We start from the raw sequence: 6,000 nt of genomic DNA on the forward strand, positions 1-6,000 counted from the left end.
ACACACTCCCTCCATCCCAGGATGAGACACCACCAGCAAAGGACCTTACCCAGGGACACATATCCTGCTGTCCCCACATGGAGCCGTGGGACTTCTGCCATCACCCACCACACTCAGGACCCCGCATCCCTGCCCGTGGTACCCCGACAGCCGGAGGGGACTGGGGTGGGCTGGTTCCCACCACACATTCCCGAGCCCAGCGCTCCCTGTGCCGCAGGATCACGCCGGAGAGGGAGCGGGGCTGCCCGGCTCCACCGCAGATTTTCCCACACAAGTTGAGGCCACGCAAGAAACCCGCTCCAGGCAAAAAAATTAACTCGGCCGCCTGGCAGGGATGCAAACCGGCCGGCACTAACGCCGCACGCACGGCGGGGACAGCAGGGGCAGCTCGGGGATGGCGGCGGGCACGGGGCACCCGGCTTGGGGACATCATCCCCGCGGGGTCCTGGGACCGCGAGACCCTCTGTCTCAGAGGCAGAGCCCTTCCCCGGGCAGGGCAGCACCCTGCAATTAAAAACCATCCCCAGGAGGGAAGGGGCTCCTCCACAGCCTGCTCAGGGATGGATGAATTTCAGGCTCGAATAAAACAGACAACCAGAGGGGCTAAAAAAACTAAGGTGATGTGGCCTCAGCAGCTTGGCAGCAGCCACTCATGTCCTCCTTCCATGGGCTTCCCTGCTCCAGCCTGAGGGTAAATATTCACACCGAGATATTCCAATTTTTAACGACACGCTTGGCTGAAACAGGGCCCAGCTCACAGCCGGTGCTGCTCCGGCATCAAGAACGTGCCCTACTGGTACTGACCCTCAATCCAGCAGGAAAGCCGTTCCTGAAGCTGGGAAAACAAGCCAGGGAATGGCTTTCCTTTCCCCTGCTCTACGCACAAGGTCAGCAGAAGGCACCGCAGCAAGAGCTTCCCTCTCCTTCCACCGCGGCTTCGAGGCCGCCTGACCCGACCGCACCCGGCTCCTCGGCACCACCAATCCACTCCTCAAAGTTTTGTGGATCCTTCATAAGAAAAACACCTCGCAGGATGCCAGACGCCCTCTGCCAGGGACATTTCCCACCTCACCCCTCAGCACCACAGCCTGGGTGTGAGAGCTTTTCAGCCGGGGTCCCACCAGAGCGATGTCCACGTGTGCGACCACCGACCAGCGACATGTGCCCGGCACACCGGGCAGCCAAATCCCACCACAGGGGCATGAGAAGGTGTAAAACTGCCAAATTGCACTAAATTATCTCAAGAACCACGCTGGACGCTCCTTGTTGAGAGAGGGGCCACGTGGCTCTGTCCCCATGCCTGCAGAGCCCCACGGCCACTCTGCCCTCCATGAAAGCTCATCGCCCACCCGGGCAAGCTGCCTGCAGCCTCTGGACATGAGCAGGAGTATGCACGTATAAATATATATATGACAATACATATATACACACACATATAAATACGTATCAAAAACCTCCCTACGGAGATCCCGACAACCAGAGCCGGGCAAACCACCACTGCCCAACGCCAATGAATGCGAACACCAAGCACGGCTGGAAAACTTTGCCACTGCCTCTCCTCGGAAATACCCCGCAGGGCCGGAGCCGAGCCCCGTTGCAGCCGTGCCCTGCAGCGAGCTGTGCCGTGCCGCCGCCGGCTCGCTGCGTCCAGGCCCTGCCTCTCCAGCCATTAAATCTCCACGATGTGACGGCTCTCCCCGGAGCTGGATTGGGACGCTGGGGCTGAGCTGCTGGCACCGGCAACACCTCATTTCTGCCGGGGACCGAGGCGGAGAGGCGGCACAGCCCGCTCGTCCCCGGCTGGAGCCGGTGGCCGCCCCGGTGGATACCCAGCCGTGCAGCCCAGGAGCTCTCGGGGACCACGATGCCTCGTCCCCGGCGAATGGTATTCCCAGCGCCGATAGTCCAGATGATGCCACAGGGACGCTGCCTCCGCAGCGGAGCTTTTTCCAGAGGGGATTTTCCCCGGCAGAGCCTCCTGACCCGGCGGAGGCAGCCAGGGAGACGGGTGTTAAATAAACCATCGCTGGGTGGGTCCTTCTTCCCTCTCCTTTGTGACCGGCGGGATCCACACCAGGCGCCGGGTCCATGGCGGGGTCCTGCTCTGCCACCACCCGCTCCGGTATCGCGGTGGGATCGGGCGCTTTCCTGCCCGGGATGGAGGAGAAAAAAAATAACCCTTTTTTTTTTTTTTTTTTTTTTCCAGGCGAAAAGGGGCAGAAAAGGGTCGTAGCAAAGGCAGCAGCTCCCGGTCGGCTCCCGGTGGAAGTGTCTCAGCTTTCCTCCTGGAGGCACCCGTGGATATTTTATTTCCACTCATGAGTCAGGCGACCCAAAAAGCCATGAAAAAAAATCAAAAATCGGATAAAAAAAAAAAAAAAACCACCAAAAAACAACCCAAAAAAAACCAAAGTTGTTCCCATTCCTCTCCGGTAACGACGGGCAAGCCGGGCCCCGGCGGCTCCGCGGGCACCACCGGGCACAGCGCTGCGGCGGCACCGCCTCCGCTGCGCTCCGGGATCCGGTGGAGCCCCCTGGTCCCCGCGCCCCCCGCCCCGTAACCCCCTCCCGACCTCCCCGGTGCCCGGACCCCCGTTACCGTCAGAGCTGGATCCGGGCCGGCTGCGGGCGCTGCGTTGCGGGGCGCGCCGGGCCGCCCCCCCCGGGCCGCGCAGCAGCAGCGGCGGCGCCCGCCCGGCCCCGCGCCCCGCCGGCGGCCCGCCCCGCCCCGTGCGCGGCCAGCGTGCGGGTCCCGGCGCTCGGCCCCGGGGGGGGACGGCGGGGTGGGCAACGCGGGGAAAGCGGAGGTGACCGGGAGGGGAGTGATGGGGGGGGTAAGGTAATAAGGAAGAGCAAAAAAAATCCGGGGGAAGAAAAAAAATAATAATAAATTAAACCCAAATCCACCCGGCGCGGCTGAGCTGGGGCGGCGCGGCGACCCCGGGAGGCATCACACCGCGGCTGCCCCGGTTCCCTTTGTGCGGCGGCGGCGGTCGGTGGCCGGCGGGGCGGGGCGGGGGGTGGGGGGGATAGGGTGTCGCGGGGGGCAGCGGCGGCGGCTCAGCGCTCCATGGCGGCGGCGGGCGGGGGTCGCGGCGGGGCGGGGCGGGGCGGGGGGCGCTGGCGGGGCGGCCCCGGCTGGCGGCTCCTGCCCGGCGCGCGGCTGCGGCGGCTCTGAGCGCCCCGCGCGGGGCCCGGCGGCCGCACGCGGCTCCGCCCCGCCCCCGGCGCGTTGCCATGGTCACGGCGCCGCGTCCTGCGCGCGCGGGGCGGGGCCAGGGGGAGAAAGGGGGAGGAGCGTCCGCGCCGGACGTGCGCCCCACCTCCCGCCCGTCCTCCCCGAGACGGGTTCGCGGGAAAATCCGAAGGGCGGGACTGCGCTTCCCGGCGTGCCCCGCGCGCCGCCGCCGCGCCGCGGGGCTGCGGGCAGCCGCGAGGCCTCATGGGAGTTGTGGTCCTGCGGGGGTGAGGGGAATGCGGGGACCGCACGGGGTCAGCGAGGTGACAAGTCCGGAGCTAACGGGGGATGAGAGCCGGGCTGGAGTTCAGCTGGGGACGCCAGCGGCCATGACCACAAGCGCCCCTTGAACGCGGTGCACTTTGAGGTCCGAGCGAGCGCCGCTGTGGCTGAGGCTGCCCCTGTTAGCGCAAGTCCTGGAATCCATTATTGCTTGCCAAAAATCCCTGCCGCAGCTTCTTTTTGCACTGTGCGAGGGTCTGTGGGAAGGGGGCAGCCCGGTGGCTGTTGTCCGTGATGGTCCCGGGTGGGCATGTGCCGGTCCAGAGCACCCCCTGAGCCGTCCAGGGTGAGCCTCCAGGGCTCATCACCTCCCTGCATCCCTCCTCCCTGGCTCCTGCCTCGCAGCACTGAGCTTTGGCCAGTTTCGGGGAGATCTGGCTTCTTACTGAGTTTTGTGGAGTTTTGAGTGGATCTGGCTTATTCCTGGGGCCTCTCCACCTCCTCCATCCACGGATGCACCAGCGGCTTTCCCAGGCGTCCATAGTCAGGGGTGGCCAGGGGAGAGCTGACACCCAGGGCCCATTTTCCAAACACATGAGGCTGCTCCAGTCACCACTCCTGATCCAGTAAATGCTGAAGGCTGGGAAATTAAAATAATAGCTGGATCTGCTTTCAGGAGAGCGACTCCTCTGTGCAATTATAACACGTATTATCCTCCCTGTGAAAATACATTATATTGAATAAATTCCCTCTCAGAGCAGGGCTATTCATACTGCTCATTTGTTTCAGTTCAAACATTTTTAGCTCATCTCTCTGGCAGGTTCTGGTGTAGTTTTATACCTTCTCTGCAGCTTATTTATCTGCTTCCCCGTGTTGCAATAGAGGCTGGTGATAAGAATAAAACCATTACAGATTTGTGAACAGCACTTAGATTTTTCAGAGATAATTTAATCAAAGCTATTAAGAAGGCAGGAAGAAAGATCAGTCTTTATTCAGGAGGGAAAAAGAAGATATAAAAAGGAGCCTTCATTCTTCTCAGAAAATGTTTTAGCCACCTGAACTCACTCACAAGGACTTGAAAGGTTGATGGCGTCTTTGCCAGGGAAGAGATCTGTCCCGGAATAGCAAACTTCAAAAGGTGGGTGTTTTGGCACTGCCTTCAAGGAGATATTATTAAGCAGTTCTGACCTCCCCATTTCCATCCTTTTTCTCTTTTTTTTTTTTTTTTTTTAGGACTTTACAGAGGAGAAACACTTTTGTGATTCAGGGAACCCGTGAATACTTTGCCGGAACATAAATTTCCCCCAGCGATGTTGGGAACACAAGGGGAGCCTTAATCTGCTAATGAATGAGCTCTGCAAAGTGAGACCGGCTCCGCTGCCACTTCCAGAGGGATTGAATTGCAGAGAGGAAGCTGGAGGAGAGAGATTTTTAAAAGTCTTTCTGCTTTAGCACAAATAAATAATGCATCAGCACGTCTGGGGTGGCAGTGGGTGAGTGCCTCCCCTGAGGCACTGGGGAGCCCACCCAAAGTTTTCTATGCTCCCAAAAAAGGAATAACACAGGACCATAGTGACAGGACAATGGGAACGGTTTTGAACTGACAGTGAGTGGGTTTAGATTAAATGTGAGGAATAAACTCTTATCTGTGAGGTGCTGAGACCCTGGCAGAAGTTGCCCAGAGAAACTGCCCCTGGAGGTGCCCGGGGCCAGGTTGGATGTGGCTTGGAGCAACCTGGGATAGTGGAAGGTGTCCCTGCTCATGGCAGAGAGTGGAACAAGATGAGCTTTAATGTCCCTCCCAACTCCAGCCATTCATTGATTCTCTTCTCTGATTCTGTGCTCTTTCAGATAACGATATCCCTTTAATTTAATATCATTATTTTTGACCGGCACCGGCAATTTGGAGCATGGAGCATCTCCATCTCTCATCCTGACAAATGCACACTGTAATTCTTTGCCCAAAATGTCACTCTGCCCTGGCAATGCCTGGCCCTCGGAAAGAGAAAGATTTCCTGGGGATTAAAAACCGGGCCATTACTCTCTGCTTTAAATGCATTCAAGGTTCTGAAAGCTGTATCTGCTCTGGCTCTTTTTGTACGAAAAGTTATTGACTTATCAAGGTTAAAATCCATTCTGTATGGCCCAATAAAACAGGGATATCTCCGCATCCGTGCTGTCATTTGCAGGTCCGTTTTCATGGCAACAGGGCTCTTTTCTGCACATTAAACGGTTCAGTTGTGCAAAGTTCAGACATTACATAAACACAGAGGTAACAACAACAAAAAAAAAAAAATCAATGAGCTCATAGGCATGGAAAGAGGAGATAGCATTGATTGGGGCCGCCGTCGATATTTGGGATCGCTGCCTCCTGCCCCGTGTGCAGCCCTCCCGTGCTGGCAGCGGGGACACAAGGGGATGATGAAGGACACGGAGGGGGAAATGGCACCTTCACCTCCCTGCCAGCTCCTGCCTGTATTTAATGTCACCAGGGCACAGCAAGGGACTCAGGGATGCCCACCCACCCCGCTGAGGTTTGT

The 6,000-nt window shown here is 58.7% G+C and overlaps 1 protein-coding gene across 1 annotated transcript in view; it reads right to left on the reverse strand.

Moving 5' to 3' along the window:
• FAM222A (family with sequence similarity 222 member A) overlaps window positions 1-2,661 on the reverse strand; it is a 28,169-nt gene extending 25,508 nt beyond the window's left edge. The window contains exon 1 of the mRNA XM_066331550.1: window positions 2,600-2,661. The gene's annotated coding sequence lies outside the window, so the exon portion shown is untranslated. The remainder of the gene's footprint in view (window positions 1-2,599) is intronic.
• Window positions 2,662-6,000: the final 3,339 nt, after the last annotated feature.

This window comes from Sylvia atricapilla, chromosome 17 (genome assembly GCF_009819655.1).
Source record: "Sylvia atricapilla isolate bSylAtr1 chromosome 17, bSylAtr1.pri, whole genome shotgun sequence".
Lineage (NCBI taxonomy): Eukaryota > Metazoa > Chordata > Aves > Passeriformes > Sylviidae > Sylvia > Sylvia atricapilla.